We start from the raw sequence: 15,146 nt of genomic DNA on the forward strand, positions 1-15,146 counted from the left end.
GTGTACTATGCATCTTCATTATCTAAGCAGGTACAGTAATTGTTAATTTCAGATGTTCAACCTATTTTAAGGTAGCTTTTTGGACATATTTAAATTGCAGTGGAAATGAGCCAATAAACAGTGATTAGGCCTGTCTGGTGGTGTATTGTCAGTGCTCCTGCAGTTAGATGGGCAGATTTGCCTTCCAGGCTAGACTTTGATTTAAGTCATCATGTTAATATATGAATGTTTCACTTCTGTGATTCAAAGGATTTAATTTGGTTTTAATGGTTTTTTGAATACCTGTATTGTTCTGAAATACAATGGACTCTAATAATATCTAAAGGGTGGGTGTCAGGAGGCTGGGACATCCCTTTTTACTGTAGTAGATAGTAACAGGATGAAGCTGGAACACAAAAAGTTCCACTTAAACATAAGAAAAAACTATTTCCCTGTGAGGTGAGGGAGCCCTGGCACAGGCTGCCCAGAGGAGTTGTGGAGGCTCCTTCCTTGGAGGTCTTCAAGACCCACCTGGACATGTTCCTATGTGACCTGATCTAGGTGACCCTGCTTCTGTAGGGGGGTTGGACTGGATGGTCTCTAGAGGTCCCTTCCAACCCCCATCATTCTGTGATTCTATGAATAGGCTGGCCACCAAACCAGCTATAGCCCAGGCGCTCTTGCAAATAGGTGCAGGAGGGTGTAGGCTGCTGTATGTGGCAGCAGGGTCGGCTGCTGCTGACTGCTGGCTGTGAAATACTTTTTTAAGCTGCGAGTGCATTGGCTGTACACAGCAAAGAGGTCAAGGACACCATATTCTTAGGGAGGTCTAGAACCCGAAGAGGGGCCAGAAAATGAAGCAATGGTGAGCAGAAAAGTGCTGCCCGAGCCTCCTCAGTAACCCATTCTGAACAGAGAGGTGTTGCCAAAAGCCTTTTCCTCACTGCTTTGTGTGTTGGTTGTGCTTGCAGAAAAACACCTGTGTCTGCTCATGTCAGAAACTCTTCTGAGGAGTTGCTTCCTTGTTGGGAAGGGTCAGGACTGTCTAAGTGCGCTTCACAATGTGCCTGGAAATGGGATGCCTGATGAATTAAATGATAAAAAGTTTTAGGCAGCAGCTAAGAAGATTCTGGGAGCAAGTTTGGGCTGCTTTGCTTGAATCCTGAATAGAATCTAAGTACACTGGAACCAGAAGCAAGACTGTTACTGGACCTGGTAACAAACTAGTAAAAGTTGGCTGCAGAGAATAAGGTACTTATATGTGTTACAGAGCTTTTAGTGATTGATATTTAACTCAATCCAGGTGTTAATTTTCTAGGTATAATTTCAGTAATTACTATAAAATAGAATCTATTGTAACTTTAAAATCAGTTTTAATCGCTACAAATAATCTTGTCCCTCTCATGAAAACAAGCTTTAATTAATCTGCCACAGTGAACTGCAGATGCATCTAGACAATTGTCAGCAGTAATCATAACCTATTTGATTTAGAAAACAATAAACACCAAAAAGTGACATGCTTATGGTAAAATTAGGGGTTAGAAGCTGTAATTAAAACAAGACTAAATACAAAGTGCTATTTCTTCTGCAGTAGCTTTCCTTCAAAATTTACTGCAGTGATATTTAACTACCTGAGGTTAAATGTATTTATAGAAGAGCAACAGACCACCAGGAAGTAACAGTTGTTTATCTGACAACTTGTATGTTTAGATTCCATATATTCTAGTGCTATACTTCTTACACTGGTATGGAAATTATTCTTGAGGTGAGACTCTTGTGCTGCTGTTGGCATTCGGTGACTGTTCACGTCCCACCACGCTCAACCAAGGGTCTCCAGCTTTGGTAATTGTGGCACCACTTGGGATTTTAAGTACTACTCTTTTGTCAGAATTCATTGCAAACCTGCTCAGGAAAACGGTACTGTGGTGTCTCTGTGGGCGTTGTGGAGACAAGCACTTTGGCAGCCACGGGCAAATTGGCTTTGCAATGAGCTCAGAATGCCCCTGGCCCACTGGGGAAGCCCCTGCAGGTGAGTAATCTCAGCATGCAGCAGTTCAGTGGTGCAAACGGGACATCACATGTGCATTTCACACTGGTGACAGGAGCGTATTTCTGCCTAGGGCTTGCACTGCTGCGTTTGTACGGACATCCCCGCAGCTGATGAGTTAAAAATGTGTCCTGAGCGTGTAGGTGGGCTTTGCGGTGGTGCAGCTGTGACTTTGCTTAGGTTTGGTTGTGAGCTGGGCAAAGGGAAGTTTGTGTGTGCAGAGGCTGCCGCTCCGTGGCAGAACGGGTGTTGCAGGAGCTGCAGCCCTGCAGTCCGACCCGCCTCAGCCAGGGGGAGCTGGGTCAGTCTGTTTTTGAATGACACAGTAGTCAAGTGTTAGGGGATAGTGAAGAGTGCAGAGTAGTACCCAGGGCTCCCTTTCAGGGCCAAAGGTGAGAGCCCTGCTGCAGTGATTAACTGCATCCCAGTGGGGTGCTGAGGCTGGCAATGGGGGGGTGGTGCATGGTGTGGAAGCAGGGGGGTGAGGAAGTGCCCCATGGGGGGATGAAGGGTGGCTTGAAGGCAGCTGCTGGGAGTCTGGGAGCTCAATGGTGATCTTGGATGACTACTGGGTTTATGGTGAGCTCATTCAGGGGTTGCTATAGTGGAGATTTTTAAGTTTAAAGCTAAAACTAGGTGGCTCTTCACAAAGGCAAAGTTGAGACTTTCAGCTTTTTTTTTTACACTTCTGTAGGAGTAATAATCTGCATGTGGTCACTGGTGAAGCCCCAGGTGGTTGTTGTCAGGGAATGCTGCACAGTGCCTAGTTATACTGGAGATAAAGACATAACTACTTAAGACAGCCCTAGCTTGAGAGATGGTGGCAGGTGAAGCAGCAGTGTGAGAGGAGATGTGGGAGCCTGCAAGTGAGGAAATCTGGGGGCAAGGGGGACAGAGAGGGTGTCTGCAGGGCTGGGGCTGCTTGGGAAGGGAGCAGAGGCAATGTAAACCAAGACAAAGTGAAGCTAAGGGATGTTGAGGAATTAGGTAGATGTCAAGCGTGACCTGGGCGAAGAGTGGCAGCAACCCCTGTGGAAGTGATGTGATGTGGTGGCAGTGAAGGCCTGTCACGTGTGCTTCTGAAGGAAGGATGGGCACACAAGGTTTTCTTGCAACTTAGATTTGGTTGAAATGAAGACTAGCATCAGGCTGACTGAGGCTGTCATGAGGACTGAAGCTCTTGCATAAGCCCTGGGATGCTGAGGCTGCTGGCAGAGTCAGTCTGGCATTTGTGCCTGCTCAGTGCCTGGCGTAATCCATCAGCTGAGCTGCCTCAGCTCTGACCCATGGCTTTGGGATGCCAGTCTGCCTGCCCAGCACTGCACTCTCACAGCTTGGCTGTGTGCAGAAACCAGTTGTATTCCAATTGCATTCCAAAGCAGGTTATGGTGCGACTTTCAGTGTGCTGGAGTGATGGCAGCAGAACTGCTGGTGTTGTGTGCAGGCCAGGGCGGGAGAGCTGCTGCTCAGCTGACTCTCTTTGACTGGAGCTGCCATGGTCTCTTACCCATGGTGTGACTCCCAGGTTCAAGGTGCAGGATGTGCTGTTGCTGTCTCTGACTGGAGCCCTGCAACCCTGAACACCCCACAGCCACTGCCCAAAGGGGACATTCCTCATGTGAAGAGAGAGAAGCCACAGCACAGCCGTGCTCCTAAAAACAAGTGCAAAGCCAATTCCTGTCCCCATTCCCCCTTGGTGTAAATTCTAACTCCTTTCCCATTGCTGTGTTGTTAAATGAGATTGTCTGTGTGTGAGAGGTTTAGGCAAGGACCTGGAGAGCTCTGTGTATTAGTCTGCGCCCTCTTTTTGGATTTTATTGCTTTCCAGGCTGGACTCAGCCTCCAGGTGGACAGCAAAGCAAGCATGGGAAAGCACAGGCAGGAAAGGTGGTTATTTTGTTGGACAACTTAAAAATCTACAGCAATTTTTATCAACTGCTTTTTTCCCCCTCTCCTTTTCCCTGGGATTATGTGTTTGCAACACTAGATGGAGCCTTCTGTGCGCCGGAGGAGCGGAGGAGGTGGAAATGCTCAGAGCGGCATTCTGCACTCCAGCAGTCTTGGGAAAACGTGTCCATGTGAGGGTGGCATTGCATGGGAAAAACGTGCTGGGAAATTCCTTCTTACTCCTACAGAGGGCAAAAGCCTTGCGGTGTTCCCCTTTGCAGGCAAAATGCATCAGAACTAAGAGTTAGGGTGGTTATAGTGTTAAAGATGGTGTATGCAGCAATTCTAATACACTTGTATTGTTCCTGTTCCTTGAGTTGTTCCTGTCCTTCAGACGTCTGGCTTTCCACAGCCATTTGCAGCCAACTTTCTTAGGAAAATTGTTCAAAATGTGCTGGATTTGACACCTCTATAATAAGCAGAAGGGGATTATTTAGTGTTTGGGCTTTGGGGGAGCGCTGTAGTGCCACGCTGCCGATCCGGCCGAGTGACGCAGCGGCGTGGGGGTGGTGCTGAGCAGCTCTTCCCCTGCTGTTCTCACGGAAGCAGAGGGGTGTCAGCATTCTGTGCACACACACACAGCCTGGAAGGAACCAGGGAGGCAGATCACAGAATACTAGTTTCCAAGAAGACGAAATTGCAACATCATTATGAAACGAACTGTGTCCTCTTAATTATTCTTTGTGAGTTTTAGACTGCAGATAAACAACTAGTGGATCTTGCTGAAATAGAGGATGATTCTAGGGTACTGAGAAAATGCAAATATAAACCAATTTTGGGGCAAAATACGCATGTTTGTACAGAGAGTGGTAACTGAAAGAGAAGTTCTTAGGGAAAACGGGGGCATGCAGGGTGTCATACAAAGGACAGGACCTGTGAAGCAAAAGACTTTTACAGGGACAGGTAGTGACAGGGGTAATGACTTCAGACTGAGAGAGGGGAGATTGAGATCGGATGGAAGGAAGCAGCTCTTCCCTGTGAGGGTGGTGAGGCCCTGGCACAGGCTGCCCAGAGAGGCTGTGGCTGCCCCATCCCTGGCAGTGTCCAAGGGCAGGTTGGATAGGACATTGGGCAACCTGGGCTGGTGGAAGCTGTCGCTGCCTGTGGCAGAGAGGGTGAAATTTGACTATCTGTAAGGTCCCTTCCATTCTGGGATTAGCTGATAGTTCCCAATGAATGGACTCAAATCACTTCATAGAGCCTCTTTAGTGGAAAACCAGAAAAATGAAGTCTTTCATACTCCTGCATGTAAGGACATACTTTTACAGTTCTGAGGCTTAAGCAATTAGCCACGTGCTTCTTAATGGCTTAGAAAAAGGTTGACATGTTTAGAAAGTCTTTTCCTACCTTGATATGCTTTGCTAAAGCACTCCATAGGCCACTAGTTTAATTGCATTATTGCAGTGAGAGATGGAACAGGAGAGGCTGCTGTGGGCTTTTCCATTCAGTCTGTGAAAGGGGCTGAGAGTCTCTTTTCAGTGAGAAATAATCACTGCCTGTAGTTCCTCTGCTCACCAGCCAACCGAGAAAGACTTGATGAGGTTTTGGTTGATGGGTTCAATCAAGTAAAGTAACACGAAGGAGTAGAAAACAACAACAAAATAATCCACAGTGTAGTATTTTGCCTTCTAGATGGAATGGAGTAGCAACAGGATGTTAAGTTCTTGGTGAATTTCTGTAATTCAGAATAAAGACATTTCTCCTGACCCACCTGGATTAACCTGTGTCGTTCTGAGCTTGTGTGGCACAGCCTGAGCCATCAGATAGGCAGCCCTGTGTGTCGAGCAGCTTTCCCTGGATTTTTCAGGTGAGCTTGGCTTTCATCTGCTGCTTGGAGTTTGTCAGTGGCCTTTGCAAAGATTACTACAGACAATTGAAAAAGTAATCTGTCAAAGCTGACATTCATCCTCCATCCCTGAAGTTGTTGTTGCTTTCTCCTCCAGCTGCGTGTCTGCTCCAACCTCCTTTTCTCCAGGCTGAACACCCCTAGGCCCCTCAACTGCTCCCACAGGACTTGTGCTCCAGACCCTTCACCACCTTTGTTGCCTGTCTTTGGCCACACAAAATACGTGGCACAATATCAGATGGAACGTTAGGTGATTTCTTTCAGGGCTATTGGCTGTTTTGCTGCGTGGTTACAGCTCTCTGGCAGTACTGGGTGCCCCGAGGCCTCGGTGCCACCTCCCCACTGCCACACTGGGGAGCAGAGCCAGGGTTGCTCTGTGTGTGTGTGCTGGTGGTTGCTCCTCTGCAGCCTCTCCTCCCTGCTGCTCACTGACCTACAGCAGTTCTGTCAGGCGCTCTTGCTGCCTCGCCATGCGCCACCTCTTGTAGGCTGTTAATGAACAGATTGAAAAACACCAGCCTGAAGACTGATCCCTAGGTCACTACACTATTAACCTTTCTCCATGCTGAGAGTTGGCCATTTATTCCTATTCTCTTTCCTATCTCTTAACTTATTTTAAGCCATGACAAGACTTCATTGCTCACCTGCTGGTAGCCGTGTTTCCTCTGCAGCCTCTAGTGAGGCAGGAACTTCATCAAATGCCTTGGAATAACTGACCCTGTCACACCTCCCAGTTCTCTTTCAGGTTGTGGCCCTTTTGCTGCGTGAAAGGCTCCCAGTGAGCAGAGGAGGTGTGGATCCTTGTTGCTGATCTGGGGTGTCATTTGAGAATTCTGTATTGTAGAAATGCCAGCAAGGAAGTGCTTTCAGAGCAGTGCTGGGAAATGTGCAGATACCAAAAGATCCTAAAAGTCAGCTCCTGACTTGTGCTTCTTCTGAATGTCCAGACTGGAAATTGTCTCCTGGCTTCTGGCTACCTTGAGTTTTGATTAAGCAGAGGAAACAAAGTAATCCTATGGGAACAATGAGATTTCTTTTCACTGGTCTGGATGGCTGTGGTCAGGGGCAGTCTGTCTTGGGCATGGAACGAAGGGACGCTGCAACTTGTGTCTGAGCCTTTGCCAACTGTCTCTCAACAAAGAAAGAAACCAAAGTTAAGATAATTAACACTTCTTGTTCTGCCAGTAAATCTGTGTTACCAGAGTGAGCAAGATCATGTGCTTGTAAGAAACCACCTGTGCTCTGTGCAGCCTGTCTTCCTGCCTGTGCTTGGGTTGTGAGGAGGCAGGAGTTTACAGACTGGCAGTGCTGTTCTTGTGGCTGAAGCTGCATCTGTGATGTCAGCTGCATTCCAAGGATGAAGTGCTGTGGTTGGTTTACTTCCATTCAGGGAGCTGTATTCTACTCTTTCTTGGCTGGATGAAGTTACACATGTAGAATGTGAGAGAGAGGTCTGCCTTTTATTTTCCTTTGGTTTCCAGCTTTTCACATGCTGTAGCAGCTTGTGTGCTGTGTCCAGGGTGTGTGCTTAGTCCTGCTATCACACAAAACCCTGCTGACTTACTAAGGATGCAGAGGAGCTGAAGAAATCACATCCGTTCATTGGTTCCTGTCTCTTGTGACTGTAAGTACCTGAGTTTTACTAGAAGTGTGTGTTGCCCATGTTGGGGCAACGATGGATGTGCAGCCCCCTTACAAGAAAACTTGTGGAAAGGGAAGCGACTTAGAATCAGATGGAGAAACGTGGGCTCTGGACTCCTGATGAAGTGCTTTGGAAATGGAAGCATGGGATGCTTTCTTGGTAACATGATGGATACAGAGAAGGGAAAAAAGGAGAAGATAGGGGAGTGTGTGTCTGGAGATTGTGTTCAGGGAGCTGATGGAAGTCCTGATTTACCTCAGTCATGAGGAGTATGACAAAGTGCTGCTGAGGTGGCTGAAGATTATGAACTGGTAGATCCTTGTTTGCCCTCAGATATCCAACATACTTGAAAATAAAGTTCCTTTTATTTTATAAAATGCCTTTATTTCATTTAATGTTCCTGAGAATTTAAAGAGCAACAAAAGATAAGTTGGTTTTCCTCCAAGTAACAGAGATCTGGATTTCACTGCTCTGCCTCTTGGCTGGAATTTGATGGTGTCATCTGCACTTGCAGACCTGCACAGCTCTGCAGCCATGCCTAGGACTTTCAGATGAAGCACAGGAATTTATTAAGATTTTAGGTTCTTTGGAATACTTCTAAAAAACAACCCCAGGTTGGTGCACATGCAGCGAAATAATTGTGATCTCATTCTGGCGCTGGAGCCTCTGTCACTGCCTGGCAGTCTGTGCCTTGTGCAGGGAGAAGGGCTGGTGTGTTGGCATGGAGAGTCTCTGCATTTGTGTAGTAGATGTCAGGGCTTTGGCCAACCACCAAACCAAAATATCAGACAACAAAAAAAATTCCCTTGTGCACCGTGTTCAGAAAGTTCAGGAAATGATTGGCTTGAGGAAATGCGATTTCAGTCTTCAGAGCTCTCTTCTGGCTGTGTTTTTCCTGTAAATAGGAAGTTATTTCTGCTAGGGGCAGAATTTTTCTCTTTTTGATGCTGAAAGCTCATTAAAATATGATGTTAGACAATTAATGTTCCCAGGGACAAATTGTGTCATGTACTAGGGCTTTCTCTAGCCAGAGGAAAATATAACATAACAGAAAATTACAGGGCCCATCATAAATTTCACGCTTGCAGTGTGCTTGGTGACATTCATTTCAGGCCCCAGTATTCTTATAGGATCCCTCAGAATCTGTGTGCAGATCTCTCCTCTGCTTGCTGATGGATCATCCTGGGAAACCATGTAGCTTCTCATAGTTTACCCTGAACTTTGATAGATGAAGAATCAAGACTCAGCATGTTTATCCACAGAACTAATATTTAAATCTGATATTAAGTAATCTTAGTGTTTGTTATAGAAATCATCTCCTTTAAAACTCAGGCCCACGTTGCTCTGCTCCTCACCCGGGATGCTGCTCACCATCTTCCTGCTGTCACTTACAGCAAGAGCTGGAGCAGCCTGTCAGCTCTGATGACTGGTAACGAACCCCAAAGGTCTCTTGATGCCTTCTGGGGCCTCAGAGCCCTTTAAGCTGAGACACTTATCACAGGAACAAACGAAAAAGAAAATAATTTTCCTTAGTGTTAAGAAGGAAACCCAAGACACAAGTCAGAGATTAGACTGTGCCTTTGCTTGGAGGGACACTGAAATTCTGGTTTACTCCCATATAGGAACGCTGTAGGCAGTGAGGTTTTTGAGACATAGTCCAGACAATGTTGTGTTTATGTCAAGTCTATTAGGAGAGAAGAGCATGACCAGTTCATTCCTTTCCTCGACAGCTGGGGCTTGGCTTCACCATCTTGTGATGTTCATTGTGTCAAAAGAGGCAGGGAAAGCAGAGACGTTCTGTTTACTTAACAAACAGCAGCAATTTCAGGCTTCAGAAATGCAAAGTCAAAATATTACTTCTGTGTTCCAAACAAGCATAGTAGGAAGAATTTATGAGGCCCATTTTAACTACTGGAAGCAGAGGGAGCATCCCAGGCAGTGCAGCCCAGCTCACGGGCAAGGCCATGTCTGTATCCACCCGTCGCTCTCCACCACAGCCTGCCTGGCCTCATGTTTTCCCAAGTGCCACTCCCACACACAACCTAATTGTGTGGTGCCAGCTGTTATCTTTTCATCTGAAAGAGATGAGGATCTAGAGATTTCTGGGGAATTTATGACACTGTATTTAGTGGATGAAACTCCTTCTCTTTACTGGCTGAGTTTAGCCCTGAATGTTCAGGGGAAAATGCACATAACTTCTGCACCCATCCTTGTGCACTTTTCTATCTTGATTACATGTTCTGAGATCAAAAGTTGTTTATTACATCCAACTTTACTTACTTTCCTCCAAAAGGTAAACTGTTATTAGGATGTATCCTTATGTCACAGAAGCTTTTTTGTTTTCCTCCTCTCATGAACAGTATTTGAAGTTACAGCATCTGCCAACATTTTTCTCCCCAAGAGCTTTGCAAAATCCTGGTCATTATCTCTGTAATAACACTTCTGCCCTTTAGTCATCCAGAATGGGATGTGACAAAATCAAGTTGTCAGCCTGGACTGATCTTAGCTGGGAGAAGAAAATATTATTTTTAGACCTGAAGGTTTCTTTGTGACTCTTGTGCTCTGCAAAGATAGAGACACTTGTCTCTACTGCAGGATTTTACAGAGTCATGTGAATAAATTGGCACAGTAACCCCCTCTGTTCTTCTGTGCTGTATTCTAACTCATTCTTCCTTTTCTTTGGGAAGTGCTCATTGGGAATGAGTTAAATGAGGGAGTATCTTTTAATCTTCAGCAGGCCAGTTCCACGTCCTCTTCCCTGTCTTTTGAGGTTCCTCAGCCTAAGAGGTCTCTTATGCCACTTAACACTAGTGGCAATGCTTTCCAAAGCATATTTCCAAAGCCATTCTCCTCTTCTAAATTTCTTCACGTTTTTAATTGATCAGTTTATTCTGGACATAAAGTGTTACTGGGCTGTTTATAACAGTCATCTACTGAAGAGCTTTTTACGTGCATCTCCTTTGGTGAATCAGTTTGAAATAGCCTGAGAGCAGATCCTAATGACTGTCTCACTGATGCTTATCTACTGAGATCTTTATCTTTTCTTCTGCTTGATCTCCTCTGAGCTTTCACAACCCGTGCTGAGCAGAGTGTGCTCATCAGGTGTTGGCATTTACTGAGCCTGACTAGTGTCTGCTCCTGAGAAACAGCATGTGAGACTTCTCCTACTCCTCTGGATTTCGTTTCATGCTTGTTCTTTCAACACCCCTGAAGCCCTAGACCACCTCAGTTGAGATTCATGTTGCATTTCAACTACTACAGGGGGCAGTGTCCTCTTCCAGCATCACTGCTCCGCTGGTCATCTGAGCCCAAAAGACAGAGCCAGGGTTCTGTGCTGCTGTGTCCTTCCTTAGGAGTAAAATAAGCATTTCTTCCTAAAGGAGGTTGGCATTGTTCCTTCTGTTGACTTTCTGATTCCTGTTCCTGTTTAGATTTATTTCACCCCTCTGCCTGGATGTGATGATTGGGTCTGGGTTTGGTGTCCTTAGGGAGGAAAAGGTCCACTTGGAGCATTCCATGGATGTTAAGACACATCTGCTTCTGTTTTAGCTTGTGTTAAAGGAGCTCCTGACAAATGAGACCTAAAGGAAACTAAAATTGCGTTACCCCTACAAAGGATGGACACTAGTGCCGTTTTTCATTGACATAGCCTGCCTTTCCCCTCTGTCTCTACTGAACAATGAATTTTCCTTTATTCCTATGCCAAAAAAGGAAAAGAAAAGCGCTCATGCAGTAGAGCAGATTGCTTAGAAGAAAGCTTGTGTTTCTGGCACCTCAGGAAGGTCTCTCTTCCAGTTCTTGGCTTGGGCTTTTACATGGCTATCTTCAGTGTTTGTGTATATACAAATACACAGTGCACTGTATAATCCCTACTACATACACACAGAGTGGATATAGCATGGAACAGAGACTAACCTGGACAAACTCAGCTTATTATCAACTTGAGCACATTATATTAATGACATGTATTTCCAAATGCTAAAACTCAAACTTATTTTCCCACTTTTCCTGGCAGTAAATGCTGTTAAACAAAAGCAGTTTCACTTAATGCCCTATGCCCCCACTGCAAAAGGAATAGTAAGCAGTGAGTAATCATGATCATTTGTGACTCAAACCTGTCTCCTCTCCTTCTCTTTAAGATTGCCCTGGTTCTCTTACACCTGCCTCACCTACAGACTAGCCTTATCCTATTATTACTGTTTTTAAGTCCACACCAAAAAACTTGTGACAGCTCTCTATTTCATAGCAGCCTGCAGGATGAAACAGCAGTTTAAGGGGTGGGAAAGCCAGCTGCATCTGTGCTATATCCTGCTTATTTATAGCAGCACAGAGTTTCTTCGTCCTGCAGCAGTCCAAGTGTAGCAGAAGTGTCATAAGTGAACCGCCACAGTGAAGTATTTCACTTTGTATTTGACTGGTCAGCTGTTTTTGTACTGAAGCCAGTCCCTTCCGAAGCACTGGAGTACTGCAGGCAGGTGGCTGAGGTGTGGTGCTTGACTATCAGTTAAAACTGATTCCTCCTAAATTCTGGCATAAACCCAATAGTCAACAGATGTAAAGAGCAGCCTGGGAAATAGAGGCTCTGCTACTGCTTTTGCTGGGATTGCCTGTCCTGCTCCCACATGTGCCATGGAGCTGCCCCTGCCCCAGGTATCTGAGCAAGCTCCTAGCAGCTGTGTGTGGCACCCACAGTCCATCCATGTGGCCTTTCAGGTGTCACCTTGGGTCCCACCACTGAAGCTGTGCTCAGGGTGCAGAGCGTGCAGCCAAGCCATACCTTCCCTCCTTGCCTAAAGGGGAGCTGAGCAGTTTCAGGAGATGTGAAAATACATAATTGTAGTAATTAGCTCATTATTTGCAAAAATCATTGTAAACATATTAATAATTAAACAGTGTCTACATTGTATCGTGTGCCTATGGTTAATTTGGCAGTAGTTATTAAAATACATTCATGATGCCAAGAAAGTTCATGTAGCTGGTACAGATCCTTTTTCCAAGAGTGGAATGTTTTTTGTGTACTCAGAGCAATTGCATGTTTTACAACAAAAAAAAAACCCCACATAAAGTTAATTCTCTGTAAAGTGCACTCTTAATGTGTCACTTACTGTGCACTTTCTGGAAATCATTTTGTGGGACTGAAGCTGTCTGGTAGCCAAATTGTTTGTTATCAGACCCTACACTGGGAAAAGTCAGATCAGACTTGCAGGTAATAAGATGAAAAATGAAATATTTAAAGCACATGCGAACAAAATAATCTGCTTCTGTAAATGATCTTAGTGGCATGTCTACAGCAAAAATATGTAAAAAGATGGGGCTGATGGTGTAAATATATTTTCACTTTGCGCTGCGGTATGAGGAACATTATCCACAAATATATCAGCACATTATGGCTGTCTGTGTGTGCCAGAACCCTGCAAACAGCTGGGCATATTTTAAACTAGGCTCTTCCAAACAAGTGAAAATACTGCCAACATAACTTGGGCTTTTCATGTGTCTGAACGCTATGGAAAGATGCATAAGGAGAGGTTTATTTGGTTCAAATAGCTTATTATTTAAGACAGTGCCCCTAGATGCATGAACTGTGCTGAGGAATTACCACCCAAGTCAACAGAGGTGTTTATTTGACTGAAGCTGCGGGGTCCTTCCAGATTTGCATAGTTAGATGAAAGCTCAGATAAAAGAAGGGAAGGAATAACACATGTACAACCTGATCTTGGCTGTAGTTGGGCAACCACGTGTCTTCAAGTATTGGAGCTTTCCACTGAGTTAAACAGGAGTATCTGTGTAATGGGTAGTTATGGCCAGGCTTCAGAGGTGGAAACACAAAGTGTGTTGATCTCTGGCTGAACCTTGTTTTCATTTCTTTAGGACTTAGCTGCAGTTCATATTATGTTTCTCTTTGTGTCCATCAATTTCCAGTGCATGCTGCTTCCTGGAGGGCATTGCTTGCTGGGGAACAACATGGCTTATCTTCTCAGCTCACTGTGGGTTTGTTTTAGCTCTGGCTACTTATGTTTCAGTTTGCCCCAGTGCAAACACTGTTGTTATGGATCCAGCCCAGCTGTTAATATCTCTCATTAACTGATTTACCCTGGAAGAGATAAACCTGATTTTCTACTACCTGGACAAAATAAACCTATATTTGTTTCCTTTGCCACTGAAAGGATAGGGACTGAGGAGCTGGATGTGCAGTGTTTGCTTTGTCTTTGTCCACAGACAGTGTTGATTGGGCTGCTGTTCAGCTGAGCAACCCCAGATGTGTGTTTTCAGCAGAACTGAAGTGGACATTTGCCTATTCTGGCCTGGATGTAGGAGTGACAGAGGGAGTGCTGTTTTTCTGCCCTCAGGGATTGTGTTACATGAGGGTGGTTTGGTTGGTTGTTTTTTCAATGCAGAGCAGCCTTATCTGTGAGGTACCTGATCCTGACCCATAACCCAGCCTTCCCACCCCTTGGCTAGCTGCAGCTTCATAAGACTGAAGTCATACAACCCCCATCACTTAATAAGAGGATTATTATGAAGTACACAAGTAACATAATTAAATGTATGTCGTAATACCCGATTAGACCGTGGATTTAGAGATGGAGCAGCATTATGCAAAGATACAATGTAACTGGGTTAATAACAATCAACTGATTAATGTAGTACATCTCATTCAAGCCTAAAGCAGAATAGACTGAGATGATTAGCACAGTTGCAAATACGCAGAGTGCACAAAGCAGGATGTATGTGACACGACTGAATAAATGAAGAGGAATTTTATCAGTGTACCAAAATATAAAGATGTTGAAGGGAGAAACAATCTTGTTAAGCCACTGGAACTAGCCTGGAAGATGCAGTGATTCTCTTCATATTTGTGCCCCTGTCTGTTTATAGTTACAGTCAGCTAATATTAATAACAGAAGTAAAGAGAAGTTAGTATTGGGTGTTAGGGCTTTTTTATCTCCAGCAGGAAACAGAAGGGAGTGGGTACCCTGTTCCTACTGCTGCCCTCGGGAAAGCTCTTACTGAAAAGTAAAAGCCAACACAAGCTTTTGAAAACTGTGAGCATTTGGCTTCACCTGTGTCCAAGGTGAGCAGGGAGGAGCTGTGAGCCTTTCTAAAGGCCAACGTTAACTCATTTTCTGTCTGCAGGGCTGGATATGCCACAGGTGCCCCTTTAGATAGGGTCATTCCTGTATAGGTCATCTGCTTGAGAAAGAGTCATTTGATTTGCTTTAGGCTTGCACTGGGATGGTCAACCCCAACCCCCACGAAAGTGCCTGGCACCAAGGGCAGTGGTGGATGCAGCTGTTGGTGCAGGAGTGGTTGGAAAACGTGGTCCGTTTGCCTCAGCCTGCTGCTGCTGCTCCCAGTGCTGGTGGCTGCAGCACTCAGTGAGAATGGCTGGTCACTGTGTGGCACTGAAGGGGCACTGCCTGCCAGAGATGCTGTGTGCTCTGCTGGGCTGCAGCAATTCTTTTCCGTGGTTCAGTGATCTGTTTTACTAAAGGCACAAAAATTGACACACTGTGAGGCAGTGCTCTAGAGATAAGCAAAGCATACACAGCTGGAGTTCTCCCTGGTCTTTCTAGTGATAAAACACTGCATTAATGCAGGATGGGGATTATGGCATCTGCTGTAATCCACTTACCTCTGGGACTCCCCAGCACACCTGTGTGGCATACAGAAGGATGTGTCATCTT

This window comes from Colius striatus, chromosome 8 (genome assembly GCF_028858725.1).
Source record: "Colius striatus isolate bColStr4 chromosome 8, bColStr4.1.hap1, whole genome shotgun sequence".
NCBI classification, from domain to species: Eukaryota; Metazoa; Chordata; class Aves; order Coliiformes; family Coliidae; genus Colius; species Colius striatus.